Here is a 12,062-nt window from a genome sequence, read left to right as displayed (position 1 = left end):
GGGTGGGTGGGTGGATGGGTGGGTGGATGGGTGGATGGGTGGGTGGGTGGATGGGTGGATGGAGGATAGATGGAAGATGGATGGGTGGGTGGATGGATGGAGGGTGGATGGATGGAAGATGGATGGATGATAAATGGAGGGTGGATGGAGGATGGATAAGGAGTGGATGGGTGGGTGGATGGAAGGAAGGATGGATGGATGGAAGGATGGGTAGGTGAATGGATGGGTGGATGGAAGATGGATGAATGGATGGAGGATGGATGGGTGGATGGATGGAGGATAGATGGAGGATGGATGGATGGATGGATGGATGGAGGATGGGTGGATGGATGGAGTATGTGTGGAGGATGGATGGATGGATGATAAATGGAGGATGGATGGAGGATGGATAAGAGGTGGATGGATGGATGGATGGATGGATGGAAGATGGGTGGATGGATGGAGTATGTGTGGAGGATGGATGGATGGATGATAAATGGAGGATGGATGGAGGATGGATAAGAGGTGGATGGATGGATGGAGGATGGATGATGGATGGATGGGTGGATGGGTGGATGGGTGGGTTGGTGTATGGAAGGATGGATGGATAGATGGATGGATGGATGCATGGATGGGTGGACAGAGGATAGATGGAGGATGGATGGGTGGGTGGATGGATGGAGGATGGAATGGATGGTGGATGGATGGAGGATGGATGGGTGGGTGGATGGAAAGATGGGTGGGTGGATGGAAGATGAAAGAATGGATGGAGGATGGATGGATGGATGGATGGATAGATGGAGGATAGGTGGGTGGGTGGATGGATGGGTGGGTAGATGGATGGATGGAGGGTGGATGGATGATGGATGGAGGATGGGTGGGTGGTTGGAGGGTAGAAGGATGGATGGATGGATGGAGGATGGATGGATGGAGGATGGAGGGATGGGTTGATGGATGGATGGGTGGGTGGACGGATGGATGGGTGGATGGGTGGATGAATGGAGGATGGATGGGTGGATGGGTGGATGGATGGAGACAGAGGCAGAGTAGTTGACAGGTGTCAGCTCCCTGAGGGCTGAGAGCTGCAGGTTCATTTTATTCATTTTTGTACACTCAATGTGACACGTGACAGATTTCATAAACCTTTATGGAATAAATGAGTAAGTGGGTGAATAAATAACATACAAATGAATAAACAGATGGTTTAACTTTCAAGTTCTAATCTTCTAATATGTGTACTCCATGTCTGTACTCACTGTGTGGTTATCCTGAAAATCATGAATTTATTTCATAAGCTTACACGTATTTCAAGGCTGTGGAAGATATTCTGCCAGCTCAAGCATACTCACCACAAAGCCATGCTTACTGCTTCCAGAAGGCATCACCTTTCCTCCTGGTCCACCAAACAAACATTTATGCTCTGTCTTCACCTGAGAGATGCAGAACGGACATAGCATATGTGTCCAGCCTAAGCTCTCACAAACGAGCTGGCTTGTGCTGATAACTGAGTTCTGATTCTCTTTCTCGGGCTTCTCCAGGATTCTGCAACTGAACCTGCCATTCTTCTGCACACATCTGAGCTGCTCTCCTCATGGGCCACGCATGAGAGTCCTCTGCCTGCAGAGCCCTGCATCAGCCACAGAGGCTCTGCACACACACTACACACGGCTCCAGGGGTCTAAACTGGGGCAGCAGCAGCCACTGAACTTAACTCAGTTTGCTGGTTTTTTCCTAATCGCACAGAGAACCTCAATAAAAGGAGATCATTGCAATACCAGCTGTCAGCTCCAGTGCGGTCCTGTAATTATCACCTTGCCAGACCTTGAAATCCTCCTACATGCTATGTCATGGTTCTGAGTTCATCTGAACTTATGAATTATTTGCAGAGATAATGAAACGTATCAGATTACCTTTCAACTTCATTAGAAAGGAAATGAACTGGCAAGGATACTGTAATGACTTACGAGAAGACTTTCATGTCCTTAAAATAGCTGACCGACTTCGTCTCTCCTCTGCTCTCCACCCTCCCTCCCCTCCTGTTCTCCTGCTACTTCCTTTTCCTTCTCATCCGAGGCTTAGAAGGGCAGGAGACTGGAGGGACCGATCATGAGAAAAAGTGTGTGTGCATATGTGTGTGAGTGTATGAGTGAGTGTGTGCATGCACATATGAGTATGTATGTGTGTGTATGTGTGTGCACATGAGTGTGTGTGTGCACATGTGTGTACATGTGTGTATGAGTGTGCACACATATGTTAGTGTGTGCAAATGAGAGTATGTACGTGTGTATGTGCGTGCACATATATGAGCATGTGAGTGTGTGTACGTGTGTGTGAGGGGTGTGTGCGTGAGTGTGCACAAGCAGCTGACTCTGACTCACAGGGAAGGGACCCACATCTTCCTGCTTGCTTTCTCCTGCCCCCCACCCACACCCACTGCTTTGGGTGAGATTGTAGAAGGCAAGCCTCAAGCATGAAAACCAACCAGAAAGGATATTGTGAATAAAATTATCTTTTCCTTTTCTTTCCTCTTCCTCTCTCATCGCCCAGAAGGCTATTTATGAATGTACGGCACTCACCCAGAACTTCTTCCTCAGATTCTACCCCACTACCTAACACCCCCTCGATGGCCAACTGACAGTCCGCATGCCCATGGGAGGTGCTGCTGCGTGCTCACTGCCTGGCTGCAAGGCACGTCTTCTGCGTGGGTGGGCTGCACACCTGAGCGCCAGGCCTGTGAAGAGCAGCGTGCACCTGACCCTCCATGCTCTTCCCTGCTGTTGACAACACAGACAATCCTAAAGGCCTCAAACAGGTGGGGCTACAAGATGGAAGGGCCCAGCCTCCAATGAGCTCATGGGAGGCCACTGGACCAGAAGCTTCTCCCTTGGACCAGAATGAGCCAGAAATAAGCTCCTTGTGCATCTAGCATCTACCAGTAACCACATGTTTGCTTGCCCTGAGGTAGGGGCTGGACCAACCCCCCACTCAAAATTTGACTTGCATGTTGAGCCCGATGCCACACGTGGACCAAGAGGAAGAAAGAGTTTATAACTGACATGATGAGTCTCTCGGGGGAGCAGGGCAGGCTCCCAACAGGATGGCTGGAGAATGAGGAGGGGTCTGGCTTCTGTTATGATCGGGGGTGGGACTAGGGCGAGGGGTCCCACACACAGGCTGGGTTTTGTGTGGCTGGGACTCCCCACCCCCGGTATCGAGGGAGGGAGCATGCAGACCCTCTCCTCAGCTGGCCCAGATGTGGGGAAGAGGAGGAGGGGCTGAGGAGGCCCAGAAGCGGTCAGCAAACACACATGGAAAATGGAGTCAGCCTCCCTGTTACACCACAGCTGGAACCACCTGGACTTACAGGACATCAGAACCGAACCCACGATCTGTATTATCTGGCTCGACCCTGGCCGCCCCCCTGCTCTCCTTGGGACCAGGCCCACCAACCCCCAAGCTGGGCCTGAACAGAGGGCCATGTTGCAGAAGTGGTTGGGCCTAAAGTCATTGTCACTGTCCACCCACCATCCTCACCCTCGCCCTCCCCTCTGCGGCCCCAGCCAGGAGAACCCCCAGGGCCCGTGGGGAGACCCCTGTCTGCCAGGAGCAATGCTCAAGGGCTGGACTGCAGCTGCTTCCACATGCCAGGGAGCCGCAACCCGAGGCCTGGCTCTTTTTTCCCTCAAGGTTTTCTAAGCTGGAGTCTAGGGTTGGTCACTCCATGACTCTGGAGAGCCACCATCTGCTCCTGTGGGTCTAGGGGGTGTGTTTTCCTGATTCCGAGAAGAACGAGCCCAGAGAGGTCTTTGCAGAGAGGGGCACCTGCAGATGCGCCGGCCGTGCTTGCACCTGCTTTATCACTGCTGGGCCCAACAAGGCATATCCAGGACGCAGCTGCACGAGGCCTCCACATTCCTCCCAGGACACCGGTTCCCACGGACCGGAGTGGCTCTCTTGGCTTCCTGCTGATTCTAGAAGGGATCCAAAATTTCATTCAACATGGATTTGTGGCAGTCTCATGAGAACCAAGCCCAGCTCTAGAGCTACCTAATGAAAGCCTATCCTCATAGAGCTTATGATCCAGGGGATCCTGAATCCAGCCCTTCCTACCTTTTTCTGCACTTGGATTATGTGGATTAATTCTCATTAGTGCCATTCTCCAATTTGGGGCAAGCCCCACCTTTTCACACTCATTCCCATCCTTAGGTCCCTGTGTGGACCCATCCCACCCCAATACACGCTCATGTCTCAGGCCACCCTCGACCAGAGGGCTCTGCCCCACTCCTCCCTCGGAGTCCCCAGGGCCACACTTCACAGCGAGTGCCCTGCAGACCAGCCTCCCCCTTGATGCCGGGACCCAAGCTCCCTGCACAGGGCGGTTGGGGAAAATCTGCGGGTGTGTTTAGCCCTGCAGGGTCCACAGGTGCTTGACCACAGATCTCTGCTTCCACCCAGCACCCCTCCACGCAGACGGCTCTCTGCAGCCCGTGGAGCCCAGAACGTCACCTCAACATCACACTTACTCCCTGCGGAGCTGTGGGAAAATCAGAACAGCATCACAAGACCTGTGCCCTGATGCCACCGACCAGCAACATTTCCCTGAGAGCCTCCAGCTCTGCCCTGCTGTTTTCATTGCCGCAGTCAAAACAGGCCATCCCCGGCTTGGGGGCCCGATGGATGCCTCTCTTTATAATTTAATGTGGGCACTGGTGCTTAACCAGTTCTCCTTTCCCCCAGGTCCCCTGCTCTGGAATCTCAGAGATATATTCCTATTGGAAAGGTGATGCTGTTTCTCCAAGGTGCCAAGCATTTCTGAAAGGGCCAGGGTCTTCTGCTCAGAGCCTGGGCACGGCATTGGGACAGAAACTCTGCCGTGGTCTGTAAGTCTCTCTGCCAGCTGCCAGGATTCCTTCCGGAAGCCAAACAGCCTCCCTGTGCCGGTGCATCTCTCCACCAGCAGGTGTGTGTTTGCCCCTGAGGTACCTGGTCCAGGAGGAGAGGGGCCTGCCTGGGGGAGGGGTGTGTGGGGAGGAACCACAGCCGCACGGCTGGCTGGGAGCAGACACCACACTCACCAGCCTGCAAAGCCGAGCAGAGAAGAGCTGTGGTTCCCGAGCTCGTTCTGTGTGCAAAGCATGGCTGCAGGCACCCGGAGACGCCCTGGACCCTCGTCAGCCCCCCACGGGACGCATAACGCGCGGAGTGTGGTCAGTATTCACCTCAGCATTCACCCAGGACCCAGGCATTCAGCTGCAGGACATGGAAGACCCCAGGGACGGGACCCAGCGTCCAGGTGGTGGACAGGAAGGACAGCTGCCCCCAAGGTAATTCAAGGGCACTGGGGCCCAAGTACAGAAGCATGTTCGTGCTCAGCCGTGTTCCTCACGTTACGTGCAGGCCCTCAAGCCTTACAGCTGAAAAGTCTACTGTCCGATCATCTCTCGGGGACAAAAGCACATAAATGAGAGCCACTGGTGTCACTGCCTGTGTGGGAGGCAGGTCCGGCCCCGAGAGCCCTGGACACCGGGCTCTGGTGCGCATGCCCTCGGCGGGGCTGGCCACCAGCTGCCACATGGCCGTGCCGCGGACGGGCGGACATGAACCCCGGGTACTGGTCAACGTCCAGCAATGAGCCCGGGGGAGGCGTGCGAGACAGGGGAGGGCACGCGATCTGCTGCAGGTGCACACGCTCTGACCGGGCTGATTTCGAGCTGCCAGGGCACCCCAGGGAGGACGCAGATCGCTATGCTTACATGGCGATCCCCCGTACGCACAGCACAGAGCACAGAGCACGGTAAGATGTCCTGAAATAACCAGGAGGTGGTGAGTTTTGACTCTTCGTTACCTTTGTTTTGAATATGATTTATTTCATTGTGAGCTTACATAAGCCGTTTTCAGAAGGGCCGTGCTCAGAGCAAGAGCCCTAAGAAATGTAAGGAGCGGCTCCACAGCCCAGCACTCACCAGCTGGGAAGGAAGCCTGCGTGGGCGTCATGTGGTGGCCGAGGGGTCAGGTTCAGCACAGGAAGACACTCCTGGGGGGCCCGGAGCTATCTGAGCAGAGCTGAACAGGAGCAGAAACGGCCATGGCGATGTGGGGCAAAGCCCGGGGGGCCTGCTACCCTGCCCGGCTCCTGGGTGTGGGGGCAGCCAAAACCCAAGCCAGGGAGCGCCCCAGTGACCCCAGCGGCCGCAGCCCTCTGCCCGAGCCTCGCAGCCCAGGCTGCCTGAGACCCGGACCACTTCACCAGCGCACAGTTGGGAAAGGAGCAGCCCCAGCCCGGGAACGGGAAGGGTTAGGAGGGGTCTGTGCAGTTGTCAAAGCAGCTCCACTCGCCTCTCTCGGGAGAGAACAAAACTGCCCCAACAGCGGTAACTTCATTCAACATCGGTGCAATGGCCAAGCCTACAAACAGGAAGCACAGGGGAGATCTCGAGAGGGCTGAGCCCTGTTCCCCAGGATCCCGTGCCGGCCGGCCGCAGGACTGGGGGGCGGGAAGCAGGCAGCTAGCGTTCAATTCCAGGAAGGCTCCCTTCACGTCTGTGGTGGGGAGGGAAGCTGGACACTGAGGACCAAGGTGTGCTGAGCCCCCTGCACAAGCCCTATGCACATAACTCACTTTGATGATCGCAACCACACTAGCAAGGGAGGTAGTCTTGCCCCACCTTACGGACGGGACAGCTCAGTTTCAGAAACATCGGGAAGCTTGCACAAGACCCCGTAGCGCAGACCCTTCCGAATGTCGGGTCATGTACCCTTAGCTACTGGCTATGGAGAAGGCAGGTGTGCCGGCCACGCTCCTGGGACAGCGTCCCTCCCTTTCTCCCTCCTCCGGCCCTGTCCAGCATCACCCCTTCAGGAGTGCAAAGGGCTCAAGGTCCTGGGGACAAACAGACGTGGGTTGGAGTCGAGGCTCCACGCGTCACTGGTAACTGTCACTCACGTAACCTCCACCAGCTTCAGTACTTGAACTATGAACCGGACCAGTGACAGCCCCTACTTCGCGATATTGTCGTGGGGGTTAAGGTGAGACCGTGCGCGTCGCATGCTCTGCACGGGGCCTGCGCGGGGCAAGCGTTGGAGGGTGGCCAGCACAGGCTGGAGAGCACAGCGCGGGAAAGAGGGGTCAGGATACTGTGGCCGGAACGAGGCGTCAGGCAGACAGCTGGTCCAGGTGACGTCCCCCCGCCCTCCAGAGGCCCTGGACCAGGATGCGCACAGGGCACAATGAGGACAGCGAGGGGGACCCACCTCGCACAGAGGGGGGACCTCTTACCTGACTTCCCACGTGCAGGGCACTCTTCCCGGTTCTTTGCAAATATGACCTCATTTAATCCAACAGGTCAGTGTAGTGGGTGTCATCATCCACCTCAACTTAGTGACGTGGAAAGTAAGTGACCCCCCCAGTCCTGCTCTGCCCCTTTGGGCACAACCAGGCCTACGGCTCTGCCCCTCCAAGGAAATGGGAATCGGGTCCCCACGGCACCTTCCCTGACGCCTGTGCCCCTGAGAACCTCTCTCCCGGTGCCCAGAGCCGTGCCAGGCAGGGAGAGCCGCTTTGGGATGTACCCAGGGCACTGTCCCCTGCTCTGCCCTCCCACCCCCGACTGTGGGACAAACAGACAGGTGAAGATATCCCAGCAGGCAACGTTACGGGGCGGGGCACATGGGGGCTTCGATGCCGGCCCCAGCTCTGCCCGCCCCTCCCTCGCTGAGGGTCTCTGAGGTCCCAGAACGTCTTCGTCTATAAACGCGGATAACGTGGACCCCACGGTGCCGCGAGATGCGAGCGCCTGGAGCAACGGCCGACACCTCGGTTCAGAGCTGTGGTCACCATCCCCCACTGAGGCGCAGCCCCGAGCCCTGGTCTGGCTCGGTCCCTGGGGCAGACTCACCCACCCGAGCCTCCCTGGCCTCCTGGTTGGTAACGCCCAGCTGCTTTGTGGGGTCGTTGTGGGCCGGGCGAGGTCATGGCACCTGGCGCGGCTCCAGCAGCTGTTCACCCCTGTGCTCGTGATTAGCTCTCACAGGACCCGAAAACCGGCTCAAGCCCCCGCCAGACCAGCAGAGATGGTTCGGGTTCGCAGCTTGTGGGAGGGGAGCGCTGGGGTGTTCGTGCACTTGCAGCTCTTCCAGCTTTCAGGGGACCCCCTCAGGGAAGAACCCGCCACGGCGAAGCAAGGCTGAGGCCCGCACAGAAGGAACAGAAACCAGGCACTTTGTCTATAGCTCTGTGTCTTTAAATCTCCTTTTCTCCAAAAGTGTGTGCTAATCCAACTGTCGCAGGGGCCTAAGCTGCTTCGCTGGCTCTCGGGTGATGGAAAGGACATGGGGTTTTGAAGTCAGACGACCTGGGTGTAAAGGCAGGTCTGTGGCTGCTGAGTGACTACGGGTAAGTCGCTTACCCTCTCTTAGCTTCTGCCTCCTCCCTTAGAAAATGGGAAAAAGAAGAGTATCGACCTCATAGGACCGTGAGGAAGGTCAAAGAGGACATGAAAGCAACCTAGGCGAATGTGGGCTACCCTTTACTGCGAAGAGAAGGCAACATTCAAGGTCAGTCTCAGGAATCAGAACCTTGGGACGTCGGTGTGTCCTCCTCTGTGGGTCTGAGCTCCCTACTTCCATTTCAGTGGTCTCTGGGTAACTGTGTCTGCTATTACGGACCACTGCGCATCCTTCTGGAAGGAGGCAAAGTACAACAGCAAACAAAGCAGCTCAAGGGTGAGAAGTATGGCGAGTCAGGGCTCTCGCAGCCGGTCTTCTCAGGAATGGGGTCAGATATGGGGCCAGCTGGCCCCACATGCAGCTTGCACCCCAGCCCCAGCTACCCAGCCTGGACAAAGGGAAGTCTGGTCCCCAAAATACCGCCCAGAATCCCCTGGTTTTATACCTTCAGCCTCAGAGCAGAAGTCTGAGTTTTGTTCTCTGTACAATTTTTAGAAGCAAAACACCTTTTGGAAACTTTTTTTCTAATGTGCCAACCCCGCAGAGCCGAATGCAGCCTGTCACGGGGTTTAAACGAGACCAGCCAGGTAGGTGAGATACTGGACCTGCCACGGCATGCAAACGTGTGCACGGCGTGTCACACCAACACCATTCATAAGCCTGAGGCACGGGCCTCCGCCGGGAGCCGGACACAGGTATAAGCAGTCTGTGCGTGTCCAACAGAAGCAAACAAGCAAGTTCTGGGAACAAGGTGGAAATCACTGTGCCCAATCCACATGGAACATCTCAGCCTTGTCATTATTTACAAGCCCCTAGAACAGCGGCTACCCACAGAGGACAGACTGTCAAACAGAAAATTCCAACAAGCGAATGTCCCCGCGTGAACGATGCAGCAACATATGACTGTGCCGTGTCACTTGCCAGCCGCGGGCGCAGAGCAGGGACCGCAGTGCTTTCTGGGCACGTGGCTGCTCGGGGTCCTTGACTCAGGGTGGCTGTGACAATGTGGAGCCATCGATCCACGCTCATGGGCTCTGTGGTGCTCTGGATTGACAGCCCAAGAGTAGAGCTCGTGGGGGCCAAGAACTAACACTTTGAACCTGTGAACGTTTTACAAAATCATTCTTCCCTCGGATTCCCACCTCCCCTCGACTTTGGACATAACTCAGGACGGACGGACAGCCCCACGCTGCGTTCCTGGGGTCGCAGAGCCGGCTCTCCCACCACAGAGTGCGCAAACAGCCCGCGGGCTCGGGGCCGGTCAGGGCTCAGAGGCCAATGTGTGCGCTCTCCAGGCCGTCCCACGGAAGCGCGGGGCATGGCCAGTGGTCAGAAGAAACACGAGGCTCAGGGGGTGCCACACACTCGGCCTGGATCCTGGGTCATTCCGTCCTGGGCAGGCCCCGGGCAGCCTGTCAGCCACCCCTCCCGCGGCCCCGGGGCTCAGCGTGCACGGCACGGAGATGTCGGAGAGGTGCATGCACTCAGGAAGCAGCAGTCCTTGCCCAGGAGAGGGCCCACGGCCCCAAAGGGACCACACCCTGAATGCAGGCTGGGCAGCGACCCCTTGGCCCACTGCTGCTGCAGGGGCCCTCAGTCCGCAGGTGTCTCTCACGCGTCCCCGTCTGGGCCCGGCTCCCGTGAACTCAGCCTCGGAGGACGTGAGCGGTCTGAGTTACGAGCTCACTAGCGTGTAGATCATGCTGAATGCAGAGAGAAAAGGAAGAGAGGGAGTGAGCGGGGAGCCCGCGAGGGACTCAGACCGACCCTCACCCGAGGGTCCTTCCCCAAGCCGGACCCCATGGCTTCTTTCTCGTCCCGGCCCTGGAGCATCTACTCCCCGCCCTGCTGGCCCCACTACTTCCCACCCCACTGGACTAACCTGTGCTGTGAGCGTGCACCGAGTCCCTTGGGTAGAAGATGTGATTGCTCTAAGTGCAGCTTATTATGCTCATCCGCATGGTTATCATGGTGGCTGTGCCTCCTTCCTGCAGGTCCCCAGGCTGGGGCGTGCAGGGGGTTCTCTCCACCCCACCCACCTCTGTGACACCACACGATACCCCACGCTGGGAAGAGGCCCGTCGTCACCATTCTGAGGCCCCACGTGTGAACGCAGGCCCTTTGGGCATACAAACGACACGAATTCTGACCCGGGTCACTCCCTGGCCCTCCTGTGTTTAATGGAATGCACGCATTAAACGTGCATTAGGAGCATGTGTCCTACGGTGGTGACCCAACGCGACCAGGGAAGGAGTCACACATCCCTGTGCTTTTAGGAAGGGCGGCAGGCTAATTCTGCAACATCGGGTAACATTCCACACCAAAATATACCACTTTGCCTTCCTGGCACAAAGAAAAACCACCCCCGTTCACATTATAGAGAGGAAAAAGGGTCATCTGAGAAAGAAAACCAAGCGGGAAGAAAGTCTGCTTCACTTCTAACCCTATCCAGTTTCCAAGGCCCTACGAGCTCCTTGGAGCAGCTGAAGTTCCATCTCTGCGAACCCGGTTCACCGCGTGTCCACGGAGCATCACTGGCCAGGCCCAAGCTGGAGGGTCTCCCTGCACTCAGGGGAGCCAGGGGTCACGTGAGAAGCGGACCATCGCTCAAGGTCACAGAGCCAGGGAGGCAAGGCAAGGAGCCACGCCCGTCTCTCCGTGGTGATACCGAGTGGGGTCACGGATGCCCTTTACTCGCTCTACTCACTTTCAGACTTTCAGCCACTCATTCACCATTATTGAGCACCTCTTGCATGCCACGCACTATTCTTGGTGCTGACAGACAACGGTGAGTGTGCAGTCTGACACCTGCCTCGAGGGACCACACAGCCAAGCTGCAGCAATAACAAGGAGCTCGTGAGCACCTACTGTGTGCCACGCTCCAGCCAGGGCACCACAGACACACAGGCGGATGAGACAGATGGGGTGTCTGCCATCAAGTCGGCCAGAGAGAAGACAATCATAGAGGGAGAGGAATACACAAGAAGGAGGCAGCCGTAACCCAGAGCAATGGGCGGGAGGCTGGTGCCACCTCACCCTCCTGGCTTGAGAGATGGTTCCAAGGCGCAGGCAGACCGTCCACCCTGGACTAACCGCCGGTGTTTGCATTCCTGTTGGCTAGGATCGACCCCAGGAACCTGCAAGCATCTCCTGGTCCACGGGGCACCTGCTGGGGTAGTTAGCACACGATGCTGAGACGAGTCCAGGCTCTGGGGCGAGACAAACGCGTCTCAGCTAGGGCCTCGGACACATTTCTCAATCTCTGCAAGGTCCTGTGAAATGCCAACCCCACCTTGACAGGGTCCCTGTGGCTGTCACTTCAGTCCATCCCTGTACTCAGCTTGGACGCAGCTGTCCACCTGCGTGGGTCCCCCTTTCCCCCACAAGAGTGGCCGGGGCCGACAGTCCTATGCGCCTACAAGCCCTGGCTCCAAGGGGCTGGGAGTTCTGGGGCGGGAGACACGGGGTCTTTGAGGAGCTCAGCAGAACCCCCGACACCGGGTTCAACAAAGAAGGGGGAGCCCCGGCTGCCACCCAGGGTCCCGCGAGGCAGGGAGCAGTTGTTCTAGTTTTGTTTTAGCAACAAAGTAATTAACAAATGCAACATGAAGGCAGAGCCAGACTGAAGGAAGGACAGA

General features: G+C 56.9%; 1 long non-coding RNA gene across 1 annotated transcript; it reads right to left on the bottom strand.

Moving 5' to 3' along the window:
• Window positions 1–5,825: 5,825 nt before the first annotated feature.
• Window positions 5,826–12,062, bottom strand: LOC115943972 (uncharacterized). Its single transcript, XR_004078538.2, has 2 exons — window positions 11,461–12,062; window positions 5,826–10,127 (listed from the first exon to the last, which is right to left on the bottom strand). It is a non-coding gene; the product is annotated as an uncharacterized LOC115943972 (long non-coding RNA).

The sequence above is a fragment of the Leptonychotes weddellii genome, chromosome 6, assembly GCF_054177405.1.
Source record: "Leptonychotes weddellii isolate Sample4059 chromosome 6, ASM5417740v2, whole genome shotgun sequence".
Taxonomy (NCBI): domain Eukaryota; kingdom Metazoa; phylum Chordata; class Mammalia; order Carnivora; family Phocidae; genus Leptonychotes; species Leptonychotes weddellii.
Note: the sequence above shows the minus strand (reverse complement) of the source record. Positions and strands in the feature narration are given on the sequence as shown.